The sequence below is a fragment of the Delphinapterus leucas genome, chromosome 6 (genome assembly GCF_059928025.1).
Source record: "Delphinapterus leucas isolate spDelLeu-1000000601 "Yukka" chromosome 6, BTC_Dleu_Yukka2, whole genome shotgun sequence".
NCBI classification, from domain to species: domain Eukaryota; kingdom Metazoa; phylum Chordata; class Mammalia; order Artiodactyla; family Monodontidae; genus Delphinapterus; species Delphinapterus leucas.
In genome coordinates this window covers 86,022,867-86,041,088 of record NC_143134.1, presented here as the reverse complement: position 1 = coordinate 86,041,088, position 18,222 = coordinate 86,022,867, and positions in this window count along the sequence as shown.

The following is an 18,222-nucleotide window of genomic DNA, read 5'->3' as shown; positions in this document are numbered from 1 at the left end:
AGTTAATTCCTTCCTCATTTTCCCAAGGTGTCTCCTACATATTCTTCTGCAGTCCTTTCCCCATTAAAACAAAGTAGGCTCTGAAGATAACAAGGAAGTAATAAAATAGTATAACGCATGAATGAGAAGGTTAAGAATTAAAAACATTATGACTCTCCTAATATCCTATATGAACATTTTGGTTCAAGTCACTGCTCCTTAAAAATGGGAAAAGTTTGTTTGGGTATTAGAATATTGAAGCATTGATTAGTCAATTCATGACAAAACTGATTTGATTTTTTTAAAAAAAGAATTGTCAGTTTCACTAAATTTTCAAGTTATCATTCAACCAATCAGCCAACACTTATTGAGCATCTACTGCATTAAAGGCAATGGAGAGAATATAAAAAGACAAATTTCCTGACCTCAATAACTTAAATCAAGTTGGAGGAATGCAAGTATTTTGAGGCTTCCTGAATAATGAAGGGAAGAGAAAATTTGTGTTGTAGTAGTGTAGTTTGTGCACAAGAAGGAATAGTTCTTGAGGAAATTTTATTCATTTATTTTAAAACTGTTCAACAGTATTTCCTGAACACCTAGTATTTTTTGAGCACTGAGCATATAATGCAAAGTGAGATAGATTTACTTGCTATCCTTATGATGCTTAAGATTGAAATAGGAAGACTGGAAGTAGGGTGTGGATGAGGAAGGAAAATTGATGTCAGCCATCATGTCCAATTCATGCCCAACTCATGTCCTAGTCAGGCCAGGGTCGGGAGCTACGGGCAGACTTCACTTGCTGGTTCTCATAAGTAGACTTTGCATGTTAAAGTGGAGACTTGTTGGATAAAAGGATGTTTTCATACATTTTGAGTGACACATTCTTGCATTTCAAAATAGAAGTATAGTCACAACTTTGAAATTATCAAGGCAGAATTTTACAATAATACATTATTTAATAACATTGATATATAATATTTTGAATACTATGTTACATATCATTTTTTAAAACCTACTGTTGATGTAGCATTCTAGCTATTCAGTCATCTCTGTGCGTCTGTTGCCTTACTGACTCCCCATAACAACTCTGTCAGCTTGGGAAAGTGTTGTTGTCACCGTTAGAAAAATAAGGAACCTTCAAGTTCTCGTGGACAAATACTGTATGATATCACTTAGATGTGGAATCTAAAAAATACGAGAAACTAGTGAATATAGCAAAAAAGAAGGAGACTCACAGATATAGAGAAGAAACTAGTGGTCACCAGTCGGGAGAGGGGAGGGGGGAAGGGCAATATAGAGGTGGGTGAGTAAGAGGTACAAGCTATTAGGTATAAAATAAGCTACAAGGGTATATTGTATAACACAGGGAATATAGCCAATATTTTATAATATTCTATAAATGGAGGATAACCTTTAAAAATCGTGAATCACTGTATTGTACACCTGTAACTTAGATAATATTGTACAGCAGCTATACTTCAATAAAAAAACAAAACAAAACAAAAAAATCCTGATGGACAAGTGCCCAAGGTCATAGAACTAGTTATTGGGAGATTTGACATCAGGGTCTAGGCCTCCTGATTCCTAGCTCTGGGAATTTAAAAACTCATCTATTGATTTTTTGTTTCCTGCTGGGGGATATTAACCAATGTTTTGTTGTTGTTGTTTTTGTTTTTTGCTCAAGATATGTTTTAATATTTATAGGTGAACTTGTCTGCAGTTGTGAAGACAAATTCTTTGTAAATGGTGATATCCTATTGTGATTCAATACCGACTGATATCTCCACACACTTTGAATATGGAGTAACAGTAATAGAATAAGATACATAACATCTAGTAAGCCAAATAACAACAACAAGTCCTTTAGCAGCCACTGGATCAAGAGACATTCAGGCTTTGGAGTGTTTACTTGGATTTGATGGCATCGAAAGGCACAGAAAAGCTGCAATCCTAGATCCAAAATTGGTAGTGATGGTTCCATTCATTGCAGAAAGAGAAGCTCACCCAAGCCAGCCCATGAAAAGAGAAAGGTTTCTAAGAGGTTTCAGGGGGTTTATTAGGAAATAGAGCTAAAAGGTGGGCCTTAGGGGCCCTGTTGCTGGGAAGACACGGGAACTGCGGCCTTTCCTTAACTAATATAGGGTTAGGCAAAGTTTGGGTTCGGTACACACCCTGGGTCCAGTCACCTGATCCCAAGGTGTTGCACATCCCTATGTCCATTCAGAAGAGGGTATGGGCAGAGCTAGCAATGGTCTGTGCCTTTCATTAAGAATATTCTATTTATTCTGTTTATCTTACACCACAGCTAATGGACTCAGTAGACTCTAAATGTTCCCCCAACTTGATTAGGGTTGATCTGGTTATTTATAATTGCTGAGAAGCATAACATAGTTTTGTTTGCACTGTAGTTTATTATGCAATATTTGATTTCCTCTAAAAATAGAGGGAAATTGTAATATTCACAATGACCATATCAGTCAATGGCAGGGACAGAAATTAGAATTCTGCAAATTCTGGTCATATGCACTATGGTTTTCCCAATGTTTCCTAATATAAGAGAAGAATAAAATTATCCATTATTTAGTTATCTCTTATAAATACAGAATCTTTGCTAATAAGGGCCTGAGAAAATATAAGAGCTAAGTTTTCTTTTTCACAGAGATGTTCCTGAAACAAGCTGCCTTGATTTGACCTTCTTTTTCTCCTCTCACCCTCTTTGTACATTTCAGGGCAGGGGCTTCCATCATGGAGTATGAAAACTCTGGGAATCCTTGAAATTTTCCAAGGTAGGTGTTATGGGAGACTGGGTTGTATTTCTCCAAATCCACATGTTGAAGTCCTGACCCTCAATATGACTGTTTTTAGAGACAGGGCCTTAAAGAAGGTAATTAAGGTTAAGTGAGGTCATAAGGTTAGGGCCTACTCTGATGGGACTGGTGTCCTTATAAGAAGAGGAGACACCAGAGAACTCTCTCTCTAATGTGCACACAGAGGAAAGGCCACATGAGGACATATCAAGAAGGCAACCATCTCCAAGCCAAGAAGAGAGGGCTCACCAGAAATCAACCCTGCCAGCACCTTGATCTTGGACTTCCAGCCTCCAGAACTGTGAGAAAATAAATTTTTATTGTTTATCCCATCCAGTCTGTGTTCTGTTATGGCAGCCTGAGGAGACTAATACAGAGATTTTCATATATGAGCAAGCTGAAATGCACTAGAGGTGAAGTAGCATAACGTATTAAATGGAGAAACCAGAATTTGAAAACAGGCTGTTCTGATTTCCATGATGATGGTCTGTCTCCTATCTGGTCTGCCTGCTTAATTCTCCAAAGTCTTAGTGTTGAAAACCCTTACTGGTGTCAAATTTACAGGTGGGTCCAAAAGTTTGCTAAGTAGTGAAATTCTGGGTGAAACTCGAGGCAGAATATGGACAATCCCCTCTAGTAATTGCAGGTTGGCTATGATGAGGGAGCAAAGCAAAAGCCCTGGAAGCTGTGCTCCAGGCAGGTACAAGGTGCCGAGTCACACTAAGGAAGTCAGTTCTTCCAGGGGAAACAGAGAAATGGGGCCACTGTAATTACCAGCTGGAAAGGGAATTGGGGAAGATGGAGGAAGATAGCGAATCTGCAGGCTACTTCCTCCTTGAATTCAGGCTGGGCAGAACTGAGACCACTTGGAGCAGTCCAGGAAAGCACATCTCATGCAGAGGGGTTAAGGTCTGAATAGAATTGGCAGCAGTGTTTACTGCTAAGGGATTCTGAAATGCTGCCAGTTAATTTAACGACAGTCTGCCTCGGAAAAACAAACAAACAAACACGTGTTTACACAGCCTTTATTTGTATTTGCCATGCAAAGCTTATCATCGTACTTTCCTGTTAATTTTTCATCTTCCTTGTACAACGTTCAGTGGTGAATATCATCAGTATTTTCTTTTTATCCTTGGATGATGGAAACCTCTGATTTTTTTCCGTTTCCTCTTTACTTCAGAGAGAGGAGGAACACTTAGAATTTGCCCTGGAGATACAATGTCTTCCAAATATTAGCTCAGGGAATAGAAAGGCTCTGAGTTGCCGTGTGCTGTTGTTTGCTGGAATAAATAATCATACAAAAGGCCTTGCTCTTTCTGCTCCTCTCTCTTTCAGCAGAGTTCAAACCAGGGTTATTTGCAGGTATCCTTTTGAATCCAATTGAAACACTCTGAATATCTTGGCTTTTCAATCTTTCTTTGACTTTTCCATCACCTCGTTCCTTTTTATTTCTTTATAGGTTCTTGACCTTATTTCTTTATTTCTCTCAAACAGTAGAAGCTCTTCTGTGTGTGAGTGTACACATGTGTGTGTGTGTCTTTGTGTATACATTCAAGTGTGTGTATGTAGGTGTGTGTTATATGTGTGGCTGTGGGTGTGTGTGTGGGGGTGGGTATGTGGTGTCTCTTTCTTTTAAAAGCAACGCTGATTGTACCATCGTTGAATTCCCAACGCTTTGTCATCCGTAATTGTAATTGCTAAGTATTGATAGACTAAAAGTCAAATAAATGGATGAACTACCAGATGCATATCGAATACAAATAAAGATCTATTCCCCACATCTAGTGCTGTTTAGAAAGTTAAACGCGTAAAATGCCTTGAAGAATAAGGGTTGTAACACTCTGGGCTCAGTTTTCTCCAATGTTCACTTGTGCCCCTGCTTTTTTTTTTTTTTTTTTTTTTGCAGTACGCGGGCCTCTCACTGTTGTGGCCTCTCCCGTTGCAGAGCACAGGCTCCGGACACGCAGGCTCAGTGGCCATGGCTCACGGGCCCAGCTGCTCCACGGCATGTGGGATCCTCCCGGACCAGGGCACGAACCTGTGTCCCCTGCATCGGCAGGCGGGCTCTCAACCACTGCGCCACCAGGGAAGCCCCAGTGCACCTGCTTTTAAAAACAGGTATTTCCTTTCTGTTTTGAAAGAGTAAACACCTTACAAGCTGAAAGTCATCAAAATTCTGCCTTTCTTTATTCATCATACATTCCACTTGCCAAGTACAGATTAAGGCAGATTATTAACCTGCTCAATTACAATGGAACTCCTATGGAAATGTCTATTACAGCCACATTAATATCTCATTAGTTCATCATGTTAATGTTATTACAATGGTTACCAAAGGAATTGGCACTGATTGGTACCTAATTTTGAAAGGTTGTTGCCCCAAGCATCATTGGAGAGGGAGGCTCAATAGTAAAGATTAAAATCTGCTTTCTGTCTTATTCTCTAAAACAGAGAAAAAAAGAAAAAAGAACAAATGAATATTCCTGGCAAAGACATTCTACAGAGGCTGTCTGAGACTCAAGATATAAATCTATTTTGACAGGTGTAGTCATTATTCTTCTCATCTAGGATAGCATTATTCTTTTGTTTTAATGACAGAGATAGCAGGAAGACAAGATTTGCCTTCACGTGAATGCATAAAAATGTAATAACAATTAGCTAATATAATTAAATTATTACTAATGATGATAATACCATATCTGTGTCTTTACAATGAATGTGTAGCTCTACTTATTTACATCTTTCCAAAGGAGTTCAAATAGATTTATAGGAAAGTTCAACCACTCCCACTTCCCCATTCATTTGCATACATTAAAAGAAACTGAGCATAGAAGCTGATTGTGCCATTGTATAAGGAAAATAAGGTCTCTGCAGTTTCATGCCTTTAACTGACTGGGCAGTCTGTCCTGTTTGGGCAGGAAGGTTTATGCAGCTGTAAGGTGGGTAGAACCAACACTGGAGTCGGGGTTCTGAGACTGGACTGGACTGTGGGGGTATGTTCATCTCCATATGCCCAGGGTCTCTGGCTGCTGGGTCCTACACAGAATGAAGAGCTGGCCTTTAAAACAAGTATAAAGAAGATAAAGTCTGTTGTTGATGCCGTCTTATTTACTATACTTTTCCTACCTGTGTTCCTACTTTTCTCTCAGAATCCAGAGCTCTCATGGTCTTTTCAATGAAATTTTGGGGTGGGTTGTCATAGCAGTTAACCTCTTGGTTTGTTTCTATTTTCTTAGCAAAAAAAAAAAAAAAAAGCCAGCTGAAAATGACTAGGGAGGAGTTGTTGGAGGTTTGCAGAGAAGGGAGAAATTGTAGAATGGGCCTCCTAAGGAGGAGGGGGAGAGCAAATTGTGTCTGAAATGTTGAATAAATAAGACTTGTCTGGTAGCGCTGAGGTCCCACTTGAGGTTTGCACAGATGTTGAATGGTGAACCGTCATACTGGTTGTGAGCTTACTCCTGCGGTGTCCAGCTGCTTGGAGGCAGGTACATGGTCGAACTGGGATCTTGCTGGGTGTGTAGCAGGCATATGCAAGGGAAACATTGTAATAATGGATTGTGAAATCTAACCAGGGCAAGGAGGCAAATAAGAGTGCAATTAAAAAAAAAAAAAAGAGCGTGTAACAGACAGTGAAATGTGGTAGGGGCAGTCAGTGGAAGTCCCAATGTGGTTGAAGAATTATTGGATCAAGATTGTTGAAGGGGTGCAAGAAGAATAGGAGATGGTGGCCTAAATGGAAAATTTTGAGGCAGTACATTTGTCGGTAATGACAAGGTCTAGGACGTTAATATGGGAACCAGTGGAAGGTAGATGATTGCAATAAGGGCAGGTTAATGTGGTAATCTAATCTGATAACACATGTTTCCATGTAACTGAGGACTTTTAGAGATTGGGGGGAAACAATAGTTTAGAAATAAAGATAAGGAGCAAGGGGGATCCTGCCCATCTCAAGCCTTGTTGAATTTTGGGTATGAGGGGTTTCTCTGGTGGCACAGTGGTTGAGAGTCCGCCTGCCGATGCAGGGGACACGGGTTCATGCCCCGGTCCGGGAAGATCCCACATGCCGCGGAGCGGCTGGTCCCGTGAGCCATGGCCGCTGGGCCTGCGCGTCCGGAGCCTGTGCTCCGCAACCGGAGAGGCCCGCGTACCGCAAAAAAAAAAAAAAAAAAAAAAAATTGGGTATGAGAATAAAAACAGCTTCTACTTAAAAGGACTGCTCTTGAAGTGGTACCTGAAAGCTCTAGCTAGAGCAAGAAGGTGAAGGCAACTTCCAGAGAGGAGGTCACAGCATAGGGGATTCCCAGTTGCAGAGGGCACAGAGCAAGGTGTTAGGGAGTCACGGAGGTGTGGGAAATTGAGTCAGATTAGGGGAGGCACAAACCCACAAGGGGATCCATTCTAAGTGGTGAGAGATGATGAATCTGAGGAGTGGAGAGAGAGAGAAAAATAAACGTTGTAAGCACCTCATATTTTGGAGCTTGTTGTCATAGCATAATAAGCACAAATTAATCAGTGCAGTCCTTTAAGGAAAGGGGCACATGTTTCTGTCCCCCCCTTTCTCCTTTGTGCTGCTTGGGATATGGACAAGCAGGTTGATGCTCTTAACTAGTATGGATCATGGGGTACAAGCTTAAGATTCCTGAGCTGTAAGAGAAAAGATGCTCGAGTCCTTGGTGACAATGAAGCTGCCACAAGTACCGTGAGCTAGCTATACCTCTGGACTTCTTTTTTGGGACAAAGAAACTTCTATCCAATTTAACACAGTGGAGAAAATAGTAACAGTCCTTCCTTAATTAGAATTGTGGTCAAAGGGGAAGAGAGAGCCAAAATGAGCAAATAGATTGTTTTTTGCGGTACGCAGGCCTCTCACTGTTGTGGCCTCTCCCGTTGCGGCCGGAGACGCGCAGGCTCAGCAGCCATGGCTCACGGGCCCAGCCGCTGCGCGGCATGTGGGATCTTCCCAGACTGGGGCACGAACCCGTGTCCCCTGCATCGGCAGTCGGACTCTCAACCACTGCGCCGCCAGGGAAGCCTGAGCAAATAGATTGTTAAGAGGAGTTGAAGCACCCCCTTGCAATAAATGCATGTTTTTTCTTTAAATTATATTTCAACATTAGAAAAAAGGCCTTGTAAATGCGATTGTTGAGTAGTCTTGGCAAATGAGGTACGTTGGAAAATCAGATGTGGGCAAATGCCGTTTTGCCATTCCAGTTTTCAAAAAGAGGAAGAGAGATTCAGCAAACTATGAATTATGAGCTTTATTTTATTTCCTGGAGTTCCAAGAAGAGGAAGTGTTGGGTCGTCATTACAGTAGCCTCATTTCCTTCTCTGACAGATATATTGGACTATCGTGCCAGGGGAAATGTGGCAGAGTGTACTTTTGAACTAAAGCAAGGCATCCGAAGAGGCTTTCAAAATGTCTTCATAGATCAATTAGAGGAATATTGGTTGAATAGAAGATGGAAAGAGTGTATGAAGGGTATTTCCTTTGTAACAACCCTTCACGTAGGTTCTGTTTTTGCTCCCCTATGGTGTCAGCTTCATCATAAGGGTTGGCTCCCCCTTGTGGTTAAAGGTGGCTTCACTGATGCTTGCCTTGAACAGGGAGAGGGATCCTTCTGAATCTTCCCTCTGGGGAGTGAGAAAGCTTCTTTCCTGGATTGTGACAATAAACCTTTTCTTATATTTTATTGACTTCAGTTGGATCAGGAGTCCATCTCTGAACCAGTTGCTCTGCCCAGAGAAAGGGATACTTTGCTTGGCTCTGGGCTGACTGGCTAGGGGTGGAGTTGACTTCCTCTAAAGCACATTGGCTTCATGGGGCAGGAAGGGCGTGATTATGTACGGATATAGATATCTAAAGAGAATTGAGTAGTTAACAAAAGAAGAGGGAGTGTATTATTTTTTAGGCAAACACAATATTCACTATTCTTGGAAGATATTGAGGGTAAGGTTCTTCAATTCTATAACATGAAAGTTTAAATTTTGATGAGGCAGGCATTCTGATCTGTCAGGATCATATTAGCCACAAAATATAGTCCAATTAATCAAATGAGTGAACCTAAGGAGCAGAATTGTTTATCATGATTCATCTCGTGGCAGAGACATGTTGGCCAAAAATTACGATTTTGGTTTAATTATAATCAAGATTAATGCTTCTACCTGATTAATTAACCAATATATTTACCTTCTTTAGAACATTACAGTAGAATTATGTTCTCAGAATGGATAAGAATGACACCCATTCTTTTTTTAATTGCAGGAGAGCATGTATCTAAAGATTTGCATAAAATTGCTCAGGTATAAATTAAAAAGGAAACGGCTGGAACATAGTCTTTTTTTAATGCTATTTGAAATAGTGGTTTGAAATACTTAACTTCAGTGTGATTTTGAAGGTGCTATTTCAAAAAAAAAAAGTCTCTCAAAGGATCCTTAAGTGTCTCGGATCATTTTATTGAGATCGTAAAGACAGATTTTATTTTAAAAATGCTTAGAGTTGTCTAATACTTGCTGCTGTTTTTAACCAGTTCCTCTGTTAAGTGAAACACAGTATATCAAAGCTCAGTGGTAAAAAGTTCATCTTGAAACTAGCTTATTGGTTATGCTGACTATTTAAATGAGAAATCAGCGTGTGCAATGTATTGAGGAAAAAGAGACCACAGATTTGGGGTATGTGTTTGGTGAAATGATAGATCTGTAATTTGGGGAAGTTTAGAGGAGCTCTTTTTGTAGGAAAGTCATCCGTTAGGGTGTGTTCTGCAAGATATAAATCCAAGGTCTTCAAGAAAATTAAATAATTTTTAAGATGAGATCTTGTCATTCAAAACAGGATTTAATGATTTCCATCAGCAGAAGATTGTCCCAGAAGGCCATCTTCACTTGAAAATAGTTAAATATTCTGCAACTCCTTCTTACTTAAACTGTGGTCCATGGACCAGAAAGATCATTATCATGGAGAGCTTGTTAGATCTGCAGAGTCTCACCTCCATCCTAAACCAGCTGAATCTTAATCTGCCTTTTAATAAGATCCCCAGAGGATTCATCTGCTCATTAAAGTTTGATCATGGATTACTAAATCTCAATTAGGGAGATTTCCACAGTCCACAGAGTATTGGGGGTGGGTAGGGGTTCATAGGCCAAAGAATTCATGTTTCTACAGATTCTCTCACAAAAGCCCTTAGATATAGCATAGAATTTCCATTTCCATTTACTGTGATGACTACACATGATGTTTCCTACTATAGTCTCTATTACTTTTTAAAACTTTATTTTAAATGAGCTGTCTGTAGAGCAAAGGCTTTGAAGTTGAGCAACCTAGGTTTGAAATCTGGATCTGCCACTTCCCAAACATCTGACTTTGGGTAAGTTACTTCCAAAGTCAAAACCTAGTTTTCTCATCTCTAGAATCTTTAGATTGTGGGAAAAAATCTCTAGAATATCATCTCTACATGATACTGGTTTCATACTGTAAGACACTTAAATGTACCAGTCCGGGCCCTGGTGCATATAAAGAACTCAGTGAATTTTAGTTCCCTTCCTCCTTGCTGGAACATGCAGTCCATTAAAACCTTAGAATCATCTACTACACATGATGCAAAGACTACAGAAAGTCTTCCCCTATGTAGCAAAACTGTAATGTGGTTCCTATAAAACATTAGATTTTAAACAGTTCTCCTTGCCAAGTTAAGTGATTCTCAAAATAATATTTAAATAATTAAAAAGAATTGCATTGTTTAGTGTGGTCCATCTGGATGCCAAATTGCACTCACCAAATGATAATTTGGATTTTTTAATATAATTGATACATTACTGTGCTTCCTGAGTCTGATTTATCAACAGGCTTTGCTACTTTTTTGCTCCTTAGCTTTTATCCAGTGACTGCTTCTGGGTTCCATGAAAAAGTGTCCACTTGCTAAGTTTCCTTGACTTCCCTGCAATCTTTGTCTAGTGAGGAATCAGAGTGGTCCATTCCCTGATGCTTGGAAGTGTGGCTGGATGGGTTCTGATGAGTCACTGAATGACTGTTGGAAAAGCTACTCCTGAAAGACAGCCTGGACTGAGAGCTGTAAGCTTCGTGGACCACCAATAGTTCTTTACAGTGAAACTGTTACTCTACTATAAACTCCCTGATCACACCATCCCAAGATGAGTGAAACTGTGAAATGATAGCTAGACTGTATGACAGTAGTTGAGGCATGGAGGGAGCTAAAGGCAGTACACAGGTGAATCCATGTGACTGATGGTGTGGTGGACATCATGGATTTTCTCTCCATTGTGGCTGCAGGTCTCCACAATTCCCACTCAGAGAACAGTAGGTTATCATTTATTTAAAAATTTTTTTTGATTAAAATATATAGTAAAGCATAAAAGAGAACATAACAAACACCCATATTCCCATCATTCAGAATTAACTATTGATATCCCATTTAACCATTATTGTATGTCCCATTTCCTTCCCAACATCTCCAAAGGCAACCACCATTAATAGTTTGGTACATATCATTATATATCGCTATAAAAACTCTATTATCGAAGATGGCGGAGTGGGAGGACTTGGAGTTCATGTCTCCCCCCAGCTAGGGCACCTGCTAGATGCTGGTGGGGGAACTCAACCCCAGAGGAGATGGGAGGAACCCCCGAGTGACTGGGTAGGATGTGGTAGGGAGTGAGTGGAGGGGAGAAGTGGAAGCCAGACGGGACTGGCGCCCCTGAAGGGTGGCTGGGAGTGGGGAGAGGTTCACATGCCTGGAGGGACCCTTGGGGCCTTGGAGGATCAGGGGGAGCATGGCTAGTGTTTCCACTGCCCACTTGGGCCCTGGGAAGCTGGCTGGGCTCCTGGGCTGGGTTCTCTACCCTCCACGTCCCCTTCTGGCTGCATTGGTCCTAGGGGCATGGGGTGGGGGGGAAAGAAGAGGAGAGGCAGACTGGGAGGGGCCCTCTGGGATCAGAGGATCAGGGGGGAATGTGCCTAGCATTTTCGCTGCCCACTCAGCCCTGGGGAGCCTGCTTGGCTCCCGGGCCTGGTCCTTCACCCTCCAGGACCACCTCCAGCCATGTGGGCCCTAGAGGCATGGGAGGGAGGGAGGGAGGAGAGGGGAAGAGGAGGAGAGGCAGACTGTGGGGTGGGGGGGACCCTCTGGAACTGGAGGATCAGGGGAGGTGTGGTGGGTGATTCCTGCACCCAGTCGGGTCCCAGGATGTCTGATGGGCTCCTGGGCTGGGTCCTACACCCTCCAGGGCCCCGTCCAACCACGTGGATCCTAGGGTGGAGAAGAGGAGAGGCAGATGGGAATGGACCCTCTGGGATCAGAGGATCAGGGGGGAATGTGCCTAGCATTTCCCCTACCTACTCAGGCCTTGGGGAGCCTGCTGGGCTCCCGGACCTGGTCCTCTGCCCTCTGAGGGTCCTAGGGGCGTAGGAGGGGGGGAGGAGGCGTGAAGAGGAGGGGCCAAAGGGGAAGGACCCTCTGAGATTGGAGGATCGGGGGGAATACTCCTAGCGTTTCCTCTGTCCACTCGGGCCCAGGGAGCCTGCTGGGGTCCCAGACCTGGTCCTCCACCCTCCAAGTCCGGAGGCACTCCTGGGCCCCTCCAGCCACACTGAGCCTAGCCCCGCTCCCCACAGCCAAGGACTTTCGCAGCCTTTTTTTTTTTTCTCTGCTGTTGTGGTTCTGTTTTAGCTTCCAGTTGTTGTTTCATCTACATTTTAATTTTTTCTAACATATCTGTTAGTTTTCTAATCTTATTTTATTTTTTACTCTTTGTTGTTGTCCTGCTCCTTTTTTTTTTTTTTTGCTGCCCCTCGCAGCTTGCAGGATCTTGGTTCACCAGCCAGGGGTCGGACCTGAGCTCCTGTGGTAGGAGCTCCATATCTGAACCACTGGACTAACAGAGAACCTCAGATCCCAGGGAATATTCACTGGAGTGAAGTCTCCTGGAGGTCCTCATCTTGGCACAAAGACCCGGCCCTGCCCAACAGCCTACGAACTCCAGTGCTGGAGGCCTCAGGCCAAACAACCAATGAGACAGGAACAAATTCCCACCTATCAAAAAAAAAAAAAAAAAAAAAAGAGACAACAAAAAAGTATGTCACAGATGAAGGAGCAAGGTAAAAACCTACAAGACCAAATGAAGAGGAAATAGGCACCCTACCTGAAAAAGAATTCAGAGTAATGATAGTAAAGATGATCCAGAATCTCGGAAATAGAATGGAGGCACGGATTGAGAAAATACAAGAAATGTTTAACGAAGATCTAGAAGAACTAAGGAACAAACAAACAGATGAACAAAACAATAACTAAAAAGAAAAATACACTGGAAGGAATCAATAACAGAATAACTGAGGCAGAAGAACCAATAAGTGAACTGGAAGACAGAATGGTAGAAATAACTGCTGAGGAGTGGAATAAAGAAAAAAGAATGAAAAGAGTTGAAGACAATCTCAGAGACCTCTGGGACAACACTAAATACACCAACATTCGAATTATAGGGGTCCCAGAGAAGAAGAGAAAAAGGAAGCATCTGAGAAAATATTTGAAGAGATTGTAGTTGAAAACTTCCTTAACTTGGGAAAGGAAATAGTCACCCAAGTCCAGGAAGCACAGAGAGTCCCATACAGGATAAACCCTAGGAGAAACACGTCAAGACACATATTAACAAACTAACAAAAATTAAATTCAAAGGAAAAATATTAAAAGCAGCAAGGGAAAAGCAAAATATAACATACAAGGGAATCCCCATAAGGTTATCAGCTGATTTTTCAGCAGAAACATTGCAGGCCAGAAGGGAGTGGCAGGATATACTTAAAGTGATGAAAGAGAAAAACCTTCAACCAAGATAACTCTACCCAGCAAGGATCTCATTCACATTCGATAGAGAAATCAAAAGCTTTGCAGATAAGCAAAAGCTAAGAGAATTCAGAATGCTGAAGGAACTTCCCTAGGCGGGAAACACAGGAGAAGAAAAAGATCCACAAAAACAAACCCAAAACAATTAAGAAAATGGTAATAGAAACATACATATCAATAATAACCTTGAATGTAACTGGATTAAATGCTCCAACCAAAACACACAGACTGGCTGAATGGATACAAAAACAAGACCTATATATGCTGTCTACAAGAGACCCACTTCAGACCTAGGGACATATACAGACTGAAAGTAAAGGGATGGAAAAAGATATTCCATGCAAATGGAAATAAAAAGAAAGCTGGAGTAGCAATACTCAGATAAAAGAGACTTTAAAATAAAGACTGTTACAAGCAATAAGGAAGGACACTATATTAATGACTGATGGATCAATCCAAGAAGAAGATATAACAATTATAAATATTTATGCACCCAACATAGGAGCACCTCAGTACATAAGGCAAATGCTAGCAACCATAAAAGGGGAAATCGACAGTAACAAAATAATAGTGGGGGACTTTAACACCCCACTTAACACCAATGGACAGATCATCCAAACAGAAAATAAATAAGGAAACACAAGCTTTAAATGACACAATAGACCAGATAGATTTAATTGATATTTATAGGACATTCCACCTGAAAGTGGAATACACTTTCTTCTCAAGTGCGCATGGAACATTCTCCAGGATAGATCACATCTTGGGTCACAAATCAAGCCTCAGAAAATTTAAGAAAATTGAAATCGTGTAAAGAATCTTTTCTGACCATAACACTATGAGATTAGAAATTAATTACAGGAAAAAAACTGTAAAAAACACAGATTAGTGGATGCTAAACAGTATGCTACTAAATAACCAAGAGATCACTGAAGAAATCAAAGAAGAAATAAAAAAATACGTAGAAACAAATGGCAATAAAAACACAATGACCCAAAACCTATGGAACACAGCAAAAGCAGTTCTAAGAGGGAAGTTTATAGCAATTCAATCTCACCTTAAGAAATAAGAAAAATCTCAAATAAACAATCTAACCTTACACCTAAAGGAACTAGAGAAAGAAGAACAAAGAAAACCCAAAGTCAGGAGAAGGAAAGAAATCATAAAGATCAGAGCAGAAATAAATGAAATAGAAATGAAGAAAACAATAGCAAAGATAAATAAAACTAAAAGTTGGTTCTTTGAGGAGATAAACAAAATTGATAAACCCTTAGCAAGACTCATCAAAGAAAAAAGGGAGAGGACGCAAATCAATAAAACTGAAATGAAAAAGGAGAAACCACAACTGACAGTGTAGAAATACAAAGAATTATAAGAGACTACTGCAAACAACTATATACCAATAAAACGGACAACCTCAAAGAAATGGACAAATTCTTGGAAAGGTACATTTTTCCAAGACTGAACCAGGAAGAATTAAAAAATATAAACAGACCTATCACAAGTAATGAAATTGAAATTGTAATTAAAAATCTTCCAACAAATGCAAGTCCAGGATCAGATGGCTTCACAGGTGAATTCTATCAAACATTTAGAGAAGAGCTAACACCTATCCTTTTCAAACTCTTCCAAAAAATTGCAGAGGGAGGAACACTCCCAAATTTGTTCTGTGAGGCCACCATCTCCCTGATACCAAAATCAGACAAAGATATCACAAAAAAGGAAAATTACAGATCAATATCACTGATGAACATAGATGCAAAAATCCTCAACAAAATACTAGCAAACAGAATCCAACAACACAGTAAAAGGATCATACACCATGATCAAGTGGGATTTATCCCAGGAATGCAAGGATTCTTCAATATATGCAAATCAATTGATGTAATACACCATATTAACAAATTAAGGAATAAAAACCATATGCTCATCTCAATAGATGCAGAAAAAGCTTTTGAAAAAATTCAATACCGATTGATGATAAAAACGCTCCAGAAAATGGGCATAGAGGGAACCTACCTCAATATAATAAAGGCCATATATGACAAACCCACAGCCAACATCATTCTCAATGGTGAAAAACTGAAAGCATTTCCACTAAGATCAGGAACAAGGTGAGGATAAGAACTCTCGCCACTATTATTCAACATAATTTTGGAAGTCCTAGCCATGGCAATAAGAGAAGAAAAAGAAATAAAAGGAATACAAATTGGAAAAAAAGAAGTAAAACTGTCGCTGTTTCCAGATGACATGATACTATACATAGAAAACCCTAAAAATGCTACCAGAAAACTACTAGAACTAGTCAATGAATTTGGTAAGGTTGCAGGATACAAAATTAATGTACAGAAATCTCTGGCATTCCTATACACTAACAACGAAAAATCAGAAAGAGAAATTGAGGAAACAATGCCATTTGCCATCACAACAAAAAGAATAAAATACCTAAGAATAAACCTACCTAAGAAAGCAAAAGACCTGTACTTAGAAAACGATAAAACACTGATGAACGAAATCAAAGATGACATAAACAGGTGGAGAAATATACCATGTTTTTGGATTGGAAGAATCAATATTGTGAAAATGACTATACTACCCAAAGCAATCTACAGATTCAATGCAATCTGTATTAAGTTACCAATGGCATTCTTCACAGAAATAGAACAATAAATTTTACAATTTGTATGGATACACAAAAGACCCTGAATAGCCAAAGCAATCTTGGGAAAGAAAAATGGAGCTGGAGGAATCAGTCTCCCCGACTGCAAACTATACCACAAAGCTACAGTATTCAAGACAGTATGGTACTGGCACAGAAACAGAAATGTAGATCAATGGTACAGGATAGAAAGCCCAGAGATAAACCCACGCACATATGGTCACCTCATTTATGACAAAGGAGGCAAGCACGTACAATGCAGAAAAGACAGCCTCTTCCATAAGTGGTGCTGGGAAACTGGGCAGCTACATATAAAAGAATGAAATTAGAATACTGCCTAACACCATACACAAAAATAAACTCAAAATGGATTAAAGACCTAAATGTAAGACCAGACACTATAAAACTCTTAGAGGAAAACATAGGAAAAACACTCTTTGACATAAACCACAGCAAGATCTTTTTTGACCCACTTCCTAGAGTAATGAAAATAAAAACAAAAATAAACAAATGGGACCTAATTAAACTTAAAAGCTTTTGCACAGCAAAGGAAAACCTAAACAAGACAAAAGACAATCCTCAGAATGGGAGAAAATATTTGCAAATGAAGCAACAGACAAAGGATTAATCTCCAAAATATACAAACAGCTCAATATCTAAAAAAACAAACAACCCAATTAAGAAATGGGTGGAAGACCTAAATAGATATTTTACCAAGGAAGACATACAGATGGCCAAGAGGCACGTGAAAAGATGCTCAACATCACTAATTATTAGAGAAATGCAAATCAAAACTACAATGAGGTATCATCTCACACTGGTCAGAAAGGCCATCATCAAAAAATCTACAAACAATAAATGCTGGAAAGGGTGTGGAGAAAAGGGAACCCTCCTACACTGTTGGTGGGAATGTTAATTGATACAGCCACTGTGGAGAACAGTATGGAGGTTCCTTAAAAAACTAAAAATAGAATTACCATATGACCCAGCAATCCCACTACTGGGCATATATATCCTGAGAAAACCATAATTGAAAAGGACACGTGTACCCCAGTGTTCACAGCAGCCCTATTTACAATAGCCAGGACATGGAAATAAGCTAAATGTCCAATGAGAGATGAATGGATAAAGAAGATATGGCACATATATACAATGGAATATTACTCAGCCATAAAAAGAAACGAAATTGGGTCTTTTGTAGACATGTGGATGGACCTAGAGTCTGTCATACAGAGTGAAGTGAGCCAGAAACAGAAAAACATCATATATTAATACATATATGTGAAATCTAGAAAAATGGTACAGACGAACCTATTTGCAGGGCAGGAATAGAGACGTAGATGCAGAGAATGGACATGTGGACATGGGAGGGAAGAGAGGGTGGGACGAACTGGGAGATTAGGATTGACATATATACACCACTGTGCATAGAATAGTTAGTGGAAACTTGCTATAAAGCACAGGAAGCTCAGCTCAGTGCTTTGTGCCTACCCAGATGGGTGGGATGGGGGGTGGGGTGGGAAGGAGGTCCATGAGGGAGGAGATATAGGTATACGTATAGCTGATTCACTGCATTGTACAGCAGAAACTAACACAACATTGTAAAGCAATTATACTCCAATAAAAAAAAACCCTCTATCTATTCATCTATTTCTCTATATCCGTAGCCAATGTATAGTGTTATTTTGTGAGTGCTTTCTAAAATGTACATAAAGATCATTCCTGGGACTTCCCTGGTGGTCCAGTGATGAAGACTCCACGCTCCCAGTGCAGGGGGCCCAGGTTCGATCCCTGATCGGGGAACTAAGATCCTACACACCACAACTAAGCCCGCGCCAAAACTACTGAGCCCGTGTGCTCTGGAGCCTGCATGCCACAACTAGAGAAGCCTGCATGCCGCAACGAAGAGCCTGCACGCTGGCCACAACAA